The sequence below is a fragment of the Crocuta crocuta genome, unplaced genomic scaffold (genome assembly GCF_008692635.1).
Source record: "Crocuta crocuta isolate KB4526 unplaced genomic scaffold, BGI_CrCroc_1.0 scaffold230, whole genome shotgun sequence".
Taxonomy (NCBI): domain Eukaryota; kingdom Metazoa; phylum Chordata; class Mammalia; order Carnivora; family Hyaenidae; genus Crocuta; species Crocuta crocuta.
This window is the reverse complement of record NW_027527393.1, coordinates 942,482-954,900: the sequence shown is the minus strand read 5'-3', so window position 1 is coordinate 954,900 and position 12,419 is coordinate 942,482. Positions and strand designations below refer to the sequence as shown.

At 35.5% G+C, this 12,419-nt stretch overlaps 1 long non-coding RNA gene across 1 annotated transcript; it reads left to right on the top strand.

Annotated features, from left to right (window-relative positions):
• Positions 1-7,653: 7,653 nt before the first annotated feature.
• On the top strand, positions 7,654-11,320 carry LOC144222267 (uncharacterized). The gene is made up of 2 exons (XR_013332356.1): positions 7,654-7,716; positions 11,181-11,320. It is a non-coding gene; the product is annotated as an uncharacterized LOC144222267 (long non-coding RNA).
• The last annotated feature ends 1,099 nt before the right edge of the window (positions 11,321-12,419 follow it).

Genomic DNA, 12,419 nt, shown 5'->3' with positions numbered 1-12,419 from the left:
TGGCACAGTGCCTGGATAAGACTCAGGTACTGTTTGCAATTGTTATTGATTAATGGAGGCAGAGGGGAGAATTTTAAATTCTCCCCAGGAAGGTTGCTCCTCATGGAATCTACATGTATGCCTCAGTGGCCATCACCAATTTCCCTGAAAGAATGGTCCATAGCTCACTGCAATCTCCCAACATTGAGTATAAATTACTATGTCTTCTTGGAAGATTTGAGCTTTCATTTCTTGAACCACAACTAGGTGAGGACTCACTGTTGCTTGAATTTACTTAGATACCAACGCAGGGCAAAAACAAAACAAAACAAACAAAACACACACACACACACACACACACACACACAAAACACACAAAAAAAATTAAAGTGAACTTGAAGATTGGATTGAAAAAGGCTTTTTTTTTTGGCATTTGCATTTGGAAGTGTGAATGACAGGATCTAGAGTTCTAGGGTAGGATAGTGATTGACAGTAATGAGTAACAATTCGGAAAAGAGAAACATATTGCTAGAGTCACAAAACCTGTAATGCCCCAAACATTTTCCATCTTTGAAAAATTGGCTCTTTTTGCATTATCTTTTTTTTTTAATCAGATGAGTTGTAGCTGCCATTCTCAGCTCAGTTTCTTTTGCATTTGTGCTCATGAAAAAACAAAACTGCAAAGCACAAAAGCTCTACATTTATACGTTCAGATGAAAAGCTGAAAACCCAAACACAGAAAGATATTGACAGCCCTGACAGATCCATCTCTGGCTTTAACAGTCAAAAATGGTTGCATGGAAACACTAACAGTCAAAAATAACTTCTTTTGTTACAAAAAATAATGAGGAAGCGTTGAATTGAAAGGCTTTGGGACCCAACCGAGTATCACAAAGATTATTCTAAAGTTTTGGACCTGACATTTTGTTTACTAATTTTCATTCTAAACTTCTCAAAATGAGCCTCAGAGAAATTTGCTTCCCAGGTTGCTAATTTAACTAGAGAATTGAAAACTGGGACTTTCCCACCATGGCTCTTTAAAACACTTAATTCTAATTTTTTTCCTACTGTGATTGATACCCTGGAGTCTTCCCATAACTCTCTCCCCACCTTCCTAGATCAGTGCTGAGAGTTCTGGCTCTGCTTTTCAGCACACTTTCTTGGCTCTATCTTCATCCCAGTCATGGCCTCCTTGGCAGCTGAATTCTCATTTGTTTTCAGTGCTACTATATGTCATAGTTTCATAAAAACAGGGTAGGATGGTTAAATACTTAAAGGCACTTTTTAAGATTCAGGAAATAGACTCAGAGTTATGGTTCTGTGAAACCATCAAACTGGCTATTTAGGAAAGATTTTTTAAAAGTGGTTGTTTAATGGAATTTCTCATGTTCTAGTGAGATATATTGGAAGCCTATAGCAAGACTTATTTCTCAAAAAGTTTGACTTGTTTTTAAAAAAATGGACATTGTAACCATTTAAGAAGGATTGAAATTCAGCAGAACTCATTTCCCCATATCTATAAATAACTGTTTATTGAAATTTACCCTCTCACAAATTCTATTTCCTTCCTACCTACAAAGCTCTGTCTGAATAAGTGCCCATTCCTCATTAATATTCATTGGAATTATTTTGTTCCCTAATTTTTTTTCCTGTTTCTTTCTCTATTTCCAAGCATATTGGTACACCTTGGGGGAACTAAGAGTCATTAATTTTTGATCCACCTTTGAAATTTCAGCTGTCTTGTGTACTTTTACCAGACTGATTCTCTGCCTTTTTTTTTTTTTTTTTTTTTTTGGCTCAGACTGAGCTTTCTTTAGCAGAAGACAACAGTTTAATTGATGACGTTTGGTTAATGAGTTAGTATTTCAGAAGTTAAATAAAACCTGAGGCCATGTAATCCCTACCCAGGCCTTCATCCTTACAAAAAATAACGTCAAATTGTTCACGGTTTTCTAAGCTCCTTCTAACATGCATCATTGTACTGTGGTATAATTTTTCAATTAATCAACATGAATCTGTATTTTTTTCAATGTATTCATCAAATATTAACTTTACTGGGCCTAACCTCACAGGAACCCTAGAGTAGCATGAATTATGGAAATGAGAATAATTTGACTGGGAGAACTCTGGAAGGTTTTTCTTGGCTGCTTGACATAGCTCATACCATGGGATCACACTTAATCAAGAAAGGAGAAGCTTCATGAAGATTTTATAAGATCCCAAATTATATTGATTTCCTTAATATTCTTCCTTCAATTTTATCCTCCCTCCAAATATAATAATCACTTAACAAACGCATGATGTGAAGGGCATATGCTCAAAGGAAAGAATCATCATGTCATCAAAGAACATAACTAGCTGTCACAACCTGACCGCATTTGCAAACATTGCGAATGAGCAGATGGAGCACAGTTCTGTCCTGAGAAGTATGGCTTCTGGAGTTTGAACTGGGTTTGAACTTGGGCGTTGCCATGGGCCAGCTGGATGACTTTGGGAAAATAGCTACTTTCCTCTGTGCCAAAGGTCCCTTACTAGTAAAATAAGGGATAATTATAGCACCTACCTCATAGACTTCCATGTGGATCAAAAACAGTGAATACCCATAGAAGCACTTAGAACAGTGCCTGGTCCATATAGATATTCTCTTCATATTTGTTCTTTGTTATTGATCATTTTGATATGTTTCATCTTATTTTTTGCATTAATATCGATTCTTTAAAATATTCTGTTACAGTATTGTTTACTTTTGATTACTGAGTTCCTTGGCCTTTCCTTAAATTTTGTATCCAAGGTGAGTGTCTCATTCATTTTATCCTAATCTTGACCTTGTCCATAAATTATTGTCATTACTACCTTTCTTGATGCCCCCGATCAAATTTGAAAAGTTCTTTTCTTTCTCCTTCCTTCCTTCCTCTCTTTCTTTCTTTCTTTCTTTCTTTCTTTCTTTCTCTCTTTCTCTCTTTCTCTCTTTCTCTCTTTCTCTCTTTCTCTCTTTCTCTCTTTCTCTCTTTCTTTCTTTCTTTCTTTCTTTCTTTCTTTCTTTCTTTCTTTCTTTCTTTCTTTCTTTCTTTCTTCCTGCCTTCCTGCCTTCCTGCCTTCCTGCCTTCCTGCCTTCCTGCCTTCCTGCCTTCCTTCTTTCTTTTAAGAGTGTGTGAGCAAGAGAAGGGCAGAGAGAGAGTGAAATAGAGAATCTTAAGTAGGTTCCACACCCAGCTCAGAGACCAATGAGGGACTCCATTTGATGACCATAAGATCATGGCCTGAGCAGAAATCAAGAGTCAGATCCTAACCTACTGAACTACCCAGGCTCCCTTTCTTTGGTTTTAACCACTGCAACTGTGAAACCTGTAGTATATGTAGAAGACATATTTTAAAAATATATATGTTGGTGATTTAACACAAAGAAAATAAATGCTCATGCCACCACCACTCAGGTCAAAAACTATAAAACACCATCATCTCAAACACCACCAGCAATTGTATCATTTTCTTTCAAAAACTTGACTTCTTTCCTAATGTTTGTAGCTATTGCTTTCTTGTTTTTTTGATCATTGTTCATCTAAGCATATATTCTCAAATTTTATAATATCCATGTGCCTGCTTGTAAAATTTATACAAATAGAATGATGGTCATGCATTATGTATTCTGTTATGTCTGGCTTTGTTTTTTCAACTTTAGGTTTGTGAGATTTATCCATGTTGTTTGTTGCACAGAGTTGTGGTTTGTTAAATTTCCTGACTAAATAGTGACCCACTGTACAAATATACTAAAATTTATCCATTCTACTGTTCATGAGTATGGAGTTTGTTTTCAAATTTTTTGCGATTACTAGCAATACTACTAGGACTACTCTTTAACAAATCTCTTTGGACACTTATGGTACATGTGCTTGTATTTATCAAATATGTCCTTGAGACTAGAATTAGTATTAATTATGGTTTTACCAAAAATAAACGTGGTTTTAGCAGTTTTCACCTTTAAACTAACTTGTTAAATCTAAGAGTTTATCTGGAGATTATTTTATATTTTCTGTGTACACAACCAAGTCAACTGTGATTATATGATGGTTGTACTTCTCTTCAAATTTTCAAATCTTTCAACATTTTATTATCTCCTTACTACAATACAACCACCATATCTAGTACTATGTTGAATGAAAATGTCTTTGTTTTATTCCCAGTATCACAAGAGAAACTTCCAGCATTTCAGGATTAGATGAGTTGTTTACTCTAGATTTTGTGTAATGGTCATTTGCCAGATTAAGGAAGACCCTTAATATTATCAACACCCACACAAACATCAAAGAACAAAGGTATTATGCTAAGTGAAATAAGTCAGACTGAGAAAGGCAAACACCATATGATTCCACTCATAAGTGGTACCTAGAAAACACACAAACACACACAAATGAATATAAAAAACCAAGAATAAGACGTAAATACAGAGAACAAACTGATGGCTGCTAGAGGGTAGAAAAGTAGGATGTTGGGCAAGATGGGTAAAGGGGAGAGGATGATACAGGCTTCCAGTTATGGAATAAATAAACCACAGGAATTTTAAAAGATGTAGCATAAAGAATGCAGTCAATGATTTTGTAATAAGGATGTAACAGGACAGATGGTAGCTACACTTGTGGTGAACACAGCATAATGTATAAACTTGTTAACTCACTAAATTGTTCACCTGAAACCAAAGTAACATTCTGTGCTAAATGTACTCAAAAAATAGTGTATTAGTATATAAAATATTTTCCTACATTTTATTGAGATGGTCACAGTGTTTTTGTTCCTTATCTGTTTAATGAGCTGAATTATATTAATTATTTGCTAACGTTAAACCAAATTTATATTTTTGGATCAACCCAAATAGGATGGGATGTTTCATCCTTTTGCATATCACTGGGCTAGTTTGCTATTTTTGCTTTGGGGGTTTTTGCATTTATATTTATGAAGAAATTGGGTAGCTTGTAATTTTTCCTTCATGGGATGTTCATATGTGATTTGATATGGTTGTCACGAATATAAAAACATGCATTTGAGTGATAATTCTTCATATATTCTCTGTAAGATTTTGTGTTAACACTGACATTCATTTATCCTTAAACAGTTGATAGAATTCACTAAAGAAGATACTTAGAGTTTTTTCTTTGAGAAAATTTAAATTGTGGACTCATTTATTTTATAGACTATTCGTGTTTTCTGTATCGTCCTTTAATTTTATCATCTTTTTAAAAAGTAAACTTTTGGGGCACTTGGGTGGTTGGTTAAGCATCCAACCTTGGCTAGGTCATGATCTCACAGTTTGTGAGTTCAAGCTCCACATCAAGCTCTGTGCTGACAGCTCAGAGCCTGGAGCCTGCTTCGGATTCTGTGTCTCCCTCTCTCCCTGCCCCTCCCCCGCTCATGCTATGTCTCTGTCCCCAAAATAAATAAAAAACATTAAAAAAGAATAAACTTTTGACCCTACTGCTCTTCTCTACATTCATTTTTTAGTTTTTTAAAGTTTATTTGTTTTTGAGAGAGTGAGAGAGAGCAGGAGCAGGGAGAGGGGGAGAGGAAGAGAGATAGAGAATCTGAAGCAGGCTCTGCACCGACAGTAGAGAGCTCTATGTGGGGCTCAAACTCATGAGCTGTGAGATCATGACCTGCTCCGAAGTTGGATGTTTAACTGACGGAGCCACCCAGGCGCCCCTCATTTTCTAGTTTCTTAATTTCCTGAATTCTCTTTACCCTTTCTTTCCATCTACATTTTCTGTTTCATCCCTTGTTCTCTTTCTGACTTGCTTAAAATGGACATCTAGCTCTCATTCCTTTTATGTATGCATTTATAGCTGTTAATTTCCTTTTATGCATATTTTTCTTTAGTATCATCAGCTTGAGATATTTTAATTTTTCTATTGAAATTTCTTCTTTGACCGAAATATTATTTATATTTCTTAAATTCTGAAAATATGAAGATTTTCTAGTGATAAATCAGTAGAATAAAATATACTAGCAGGGTGCCTGAATGGTTCAGTTGGTTGTCTGACTTTTGATTTTGGCTCAGGTCATAATTACAGTTCATGGGATCAAGCCCCACACTGGGCTCCATGCTCTAAGCACAGGATTCTCTCCCACTTTCTCTGTCCCTCCCCTGCTCAGTTTCTCTCCTTTTCTCTCAAAATGAATAAACTTAAAAAATATATACTCACATAAATATCAACTGGTAAAATAAAACACATATATTTTTGTTCTCTTAAACATGAGTTATTTTATAGGTCAGAACATGAACAATTAAAAAGTTAATAAAAGTTTTATTTTCAGAAGAATGCTTATTTTGCAGTTTAAACTGTACTGTGTAATACCTGTCTTATTATGGTGGTTGCAGTGTTCAAATCTATCTTTCTGATGTTCTTTTGTCTTCTTTAATCAGCTGGTGAGAGGTGTGTAGATTTATCTATTTTCCTCAAAACTTTGTGTACATTTTTTCTTATATAACTCAAGTATATGTTAAGTGCATTCAAATTTGATGTTGTTATGTATTCCCAGTCCATTATAACTTTTTTTTTTGTTATGTAGTAGCCTTCTTTATAGCAATTTATAGCAATGCTTTTTACTTTATAGTTAGTTTTGTCTGGTAGTTAATGTTGTCATTCCTGCTTTATTTGGTTGATACTACAAAGCACATCTTTTTTTAATCTCTTTTTCATTTTTCTGTATTGTTATATTTCAGATGAGTGTTTTACAAACAACATAAAGTTGAGCTTGGTATCGTTAATCCAGTCTGAGTTCTCTTTTAAATGGATCATTAGTTGCTTTACATTTATTATAATTACCAATAATTTTTAGTTTTACCATCTCAGTCATTTCTACTTGTCCTTCCTCCTTTGGGTTCTTTTTCTCTTTTTTGACTTCTTTTAGATTGAGTTTTTTAAAAATTCTTTTTTTCTATTAGCTTGAATAATATACATCCTTAAATTTTTTGTTTGTTTGTTTGTTTTTTATTTTTATTTATTTCTAGGAGAGAGAGAGAGACAGCCTGAGCAGGGGAGGGTCAGAGAGAGAGGGAGTCACAGACTGAAACAGGCTCCAGGCTCTGAGCTGGCAGTCAGCACAGAGCCCGACGCAGGGCTCGAACCCACGAACCGCGAGATCATGACCTAAGCGAAAGTCGGACACTTAACCGACTAAGCCACCCAGGCGCCCCCATCCTTAAATTCTTTTAGTGGTCTTTAGAAAAAGCAATATTCTTCACTTACCAAAGCTTCATTCTAATTGTTATTTTCACTCTGCTTCTGAATGACTCAAGGAGTTTAGAATACTTTACACCATTAAACCAATGTAGTTAATTTTTCTTATATTTTAAAGACTTTAAAGCATCATTGTTGATGTTTTGTATGATCAGTATCCACTCAAATATTCTCATATGCTTACTTTTTATCTTGCTTCTTAATTTTTTTCCAAAGTTTTTTTTATTCTGATTAAACAGTGACTTCTAGACTTTTTTAAAAAAAAATTTATTTATTCATTCTGAGAGAGAGAGAAAGAGAGAGAGAGAGAGAGAGAGAGATAACTAGATGGGGAAGGGCAGAGAGAGGGAGGGAGAAAGAGAGAATCCCAAGCAGGTTCCACACTCCATGCTGAGCTTGCTGCTGGGATACATCTCAGCACTGTGAGATCATGACCTGAGACAAAATCAAGAGTCAGAAGCTTAATCCACTGAGCCACTTAGGTGCTCCAATTCTTTTTTTATCACAGGTATTATGTCTCCATATTTTGTATTTCTAAAAATGTCCTTATTTTATCTTTATATCTGGAAGATATTTGTAGGTAGGAATAGAATTCTCAGTTGTCTTATTTTCTCTAAACATTTTGAAGACGTTGTCTTCTGGCTTAAATTTTCCTGTATAAAAGTCAGCTGTAAGTCTGACTCAGCTGAAGCTTCTTTTTAGGTAACCGCTTTTGTTTTCTCCTGCTGTAATTAGATTTTTTTTCTTTTATCTTTGGTTTTAAGTAGCTTTACTGATGTTCCAGAGGGTGTGGTTTCATTATATTAATTCTTCATAAAGTTCTTCATGCTTCTTGAAACTATGTCTTGATGACATCACTTAAGTTTGGAAAGTTATCAATCATAACCTATTAAAATATGACCTACCTTTTGAGGACTCTGACTATATACCTAATAACATTGTTTCAACCACGTTTGTCTTATACCCTATCATTTCATTTGTATTTTTCAGCCCTTTCTCTGGGCTGAAATATATTTAGTCTGGATATATTTATTTAACTTACCTTTGGCTAGGACTAATCCTCTATATAACCTATTAAATGAATTCTTAATTTCAGTTGTTGTGTTTTTCAGTTATAGGATTCCCATTTTTGGAAGTTTTTATTCTCCTTCCAAAGCTCTCACACTTGTCTTTTATCTTCTTGAGCAAGTAGTATACCTATCTTAAAATCAGTATCTGATATCCCTAATATCAGAGGCTTTTGGAATCTCTCTATTGCTGGTTCATGTTACTGCCTGAGTATTTTTTAAGTTTGTCTTCTAACTATATTTGCAAACACCTGGTAGAAATAATCTGTGAGCCAGGAAATTATTTATCCCCCACCTAGGATCATCATCATCATCATTTTGGCTAGGTATCACAGGGAAATACATTTTCAAAATTATCTTAATACAATTTCTGGATTTAATACTATATGAGACTAAGCTGCAGTCTCTGTGGAGGAGTCTTATTTTAGATTCACCTTTTACCCCAAGGTACAGCCTTTCAGGGTTGAGCAGTGCGTGAGTGTGTATGTGTGTGTGTGTGTGTGTGTGTCTGTGTGTGTGTATGAGGGACTGTACTCCAAATGTACTCCAAATCTCTGTTCTCCTCATGCATGAAGACTATCCAAAATCCAAGTAAGTCTAAACTACAGTTGCCCCTTTTGAAATTGCAAATAATCTCAAAAACAGAGAATCTTAACCATAACCTGAGCCAATATCCACACTGGATCACTGCTTATTAATCTTCATTGTTTTATTAATTCAAAATATAGGCTTTTAAAAACATTTTGTCCAGCTTTTCTTGTTGTCTCTGGTGGGGGAATTGGTACTAATTACCTCATCTGACTCTACTGCAAGTGGATTTACTTTTCATGTATAAGCCCATTATACCAGAAAAAGAAAAATTTCTGTGTCATTTAAAGCCACTGAAACCAAATCCAATTTCTTGAGGCATGTTTGTTCAACAGAAATATTCTAATTCAGTTAGGAAAGCCTTTATACAAACATAAAACCATTCAAAATTACCCAGTCTTAAAGGGTTCAAGCAAATAAAGAGGTTAAATCATTTGAAGTTTTTTATCCACATTCATTTTCAGCTCTGGTTCAATATTTATACTGTTACTATTATAACTATATCAAGGGCCTGGCACTATGCTAGGTACTAGAGATACAACATGACTATGAGCAGGATAGATGGAACTCTTGCTTTAATGATCATCAGTTAGAGAGAAGTGAGGAAGGCACCCAAGATTAAATGAGGTAATCTTTGAAAAGTGCTTAGCACAGTTCCTGACATATAACACATGTTTAAACACTGTTTCTATTAATACACACAATCATTTCCAAACTGCCCAAAGTTCCTAGGCCCTTTTAGATGCACATCTCACACTGAGTGGATTTATGAAAGTAGGCATGGATGTGCAAACAGATTAGGCATTGGGGAGCTCTTCTCCTAGCCATGTATTTTGATTGTAGAATTTTATTAATTTTAATGCTTGGTTCAATATATAGAAAGATATTTTGAAGTGTCGAGGGGCACACATTTCTCTTTAGCCTCAGTCTCCACTATGGTTTTGTGGAGCAATTGCATGTATGTATGACAGAAATAGAAATGGACAAACCACTGATATAGGTGCTAAAATTGCCAATAAATGAGGAGGCTCGCTGGCACATAAAGAGATGGCAATGAGTAGAAGAAGTATAGTAAATGCATGCATTTTGGAAAAGGGAGATTTATCCTGTTGGAAAGATAATGAGAAATAAGGAGGATGCCCCAAGATTTCTCCCAGCCCCGAGGTACAAGGGAAAATACTGCCCCTGCTTGACAGACTGTGTGAGGACAGGGGTCCTCAGGGTAAGGCCAATCTTCGGAAAAGTACAAAGGTAAAAGGAGAGACTATAATTTCAAGATGGTGCTGTGGCATTATTCATGTATACTTTTCAAGGGAAACAGAAACAACAGATTAGTCCTTGTTCTTTTCCAAACTGTGTATGATGTTGTAGACTAGGGACAACCACATGTTACTTATTTTTCTTTGTTTTAAAAACATTATTATCTCCTCACCATTATGTAAATAAGTAGAGATTATTTAAATTTATTATTTAGCTCTAGGTTCAGGATTATAAACAAATAAACTAACAAATATATAGATCAGATCGAGTATTGTTCATCATCCAGAGATAAATAAAGTGACCAGTTTTCTTTACATTCTTTGGAGAAGAGGTATGCATTTAAAACAAATCTTTTTAATGTTTATTAACTTTTGAGACAGAGAGAGAGAGAGAGACAGAGAGAGAGAGATAGAGCATGAGTGGGGGAGGGACAGAAAGAGAGGGAGACACAGAATTCGAAGCAGGCTCCAGGCTCTGAGCTGTCAGCACACAGCCAGATGTGGGGCTTGAACTCACAGACCATGAGATCATGACCCGAGACAAAGTCAGACACTTAACCAACTGAGCCACCCAGGTGCCCCAGCATGTTTTTAGTTATATGTGAGATAGTGGTATTAATAAGGCAGGACATTGTCTGTCTATCTATCTATCTATCTATCTATCTATCTATCTATCTATCTATCTATCTATCTATATCTATCTAGTCTGGGATGAAGTATATATGATTTATGTGGGGGAGGGGGTGTTTCTGGTCACATACACAATCAGTTTAGTAATCCTTTCACCATCTTCTGACAATAGTATCTTCTTCCTTGGGCAATTGTTCCTCCTTTCCCCTTATCCTGGAGGCTTCTGGTAAGGCTTCCAGTCATGAGTACTGAGCCACTCAGGCCATATGAGATTGACTTGGGCCAAACTGACCTATTCTCCAATCTCACAGAGATTGACTGGGAGATGTGCATATGATGTAAGTAATACAGGTCACCAGTTAGGGTCAATCTTTATAATTTTTATATATGAACATTGATAAATAAAACAGCTCTCTCTTTCTTCCCAGGTCATAATCCTGATTAATCTGAGTGAATGTGGGATCTATAACCAGGCTCATAACTTGCCATTCTGCATGGAAAATATCTTTATAAAGTGGGGAATAATGAAGACATAAAGAGATTAAAATGGAGCTGAAAAATGGAGAAAGTACTGGTAATGTTGTTCACACCCCACGTATTACAAGTATGTATAATCGTCCGCCTCTTTTGGGGATTCAGAATAACAGAAGGGAATTGGAATTTATGATAAGTGGTATTTTTGTTAAAAAGAAACAAAAACAAAAACAACCATCAAAGAGCAATGTGAAGAGCAGAGGGCTAATTGCCGTGGGCTAAAGGGCAAAACTGATGTAAATATGAGCAAGTCACTCGGGCTTCCTGGCTTCTCAGTTCTTTCCCTGCAAAATGACAATAGTACTCTTTCAGTATTTTTAAGATCTTTAAAACTATAAGTGTACATATCCTAGACAGTTCTAAAGTAACTCCACTTTGAAATAAGTGTCCCATCCATCAACAGGTACTTAATAATCTTTTTCTTATAACATTTTATGTTTTTTTCTTCTCCTTTCCTTTGCCTTTAAGTTTTCTGTTAAAAAACAAAAAGTGTGATGCTGCTAGATTAATCCATTACAGTGGAATGTAAATGTAATCAGTGACTAAATCAAACATGTCTCTGGTCCACAACATTTCCAAAGCAGAAACAAAATTATATATCCTTCTAATTTGAAGCAGCTGAAGTAACTGCTGATTTTTACAGTTCCAATGAAATGGTGAATTGTCAGAATTGATTGTCTCTGCAGATTATGATGCTGAACACTTAGGTACAAAGAGTAACAGCAGTCCCAAAGCCAAACTTAGAAGTTCCTAAAAGTTTGGCATTGGAAACACCCCTAATCTGTCCTTTTAGTGATGTCACAACCCTTTCAATTTGTTCTTCTGACTCCTCCCAAGATCATGGCAACTAAGTTCATCATCAGGGCCAACTAGGATAAACTGTAGTGGCTGCATAGAATGTTGTGTTGAAGTTTCCAGACTGTATTCAGCTCTTGGGAGAGAAGGCTAAGATAAATAAAAGGTTTCTTCAAAGGGCAAAATCCTCAAAAACAAGACTTTTGTGATTGTGATGGGTATGTGCCATCCATACATTCCAAACTAACCTAATCTTGTTTTCCAAATGCTATTTGCCTTTTAGTAGAAAACTTTCAAGTTCAATTTCTAAATGATAGGACTGAGCCTTTGACTTATGT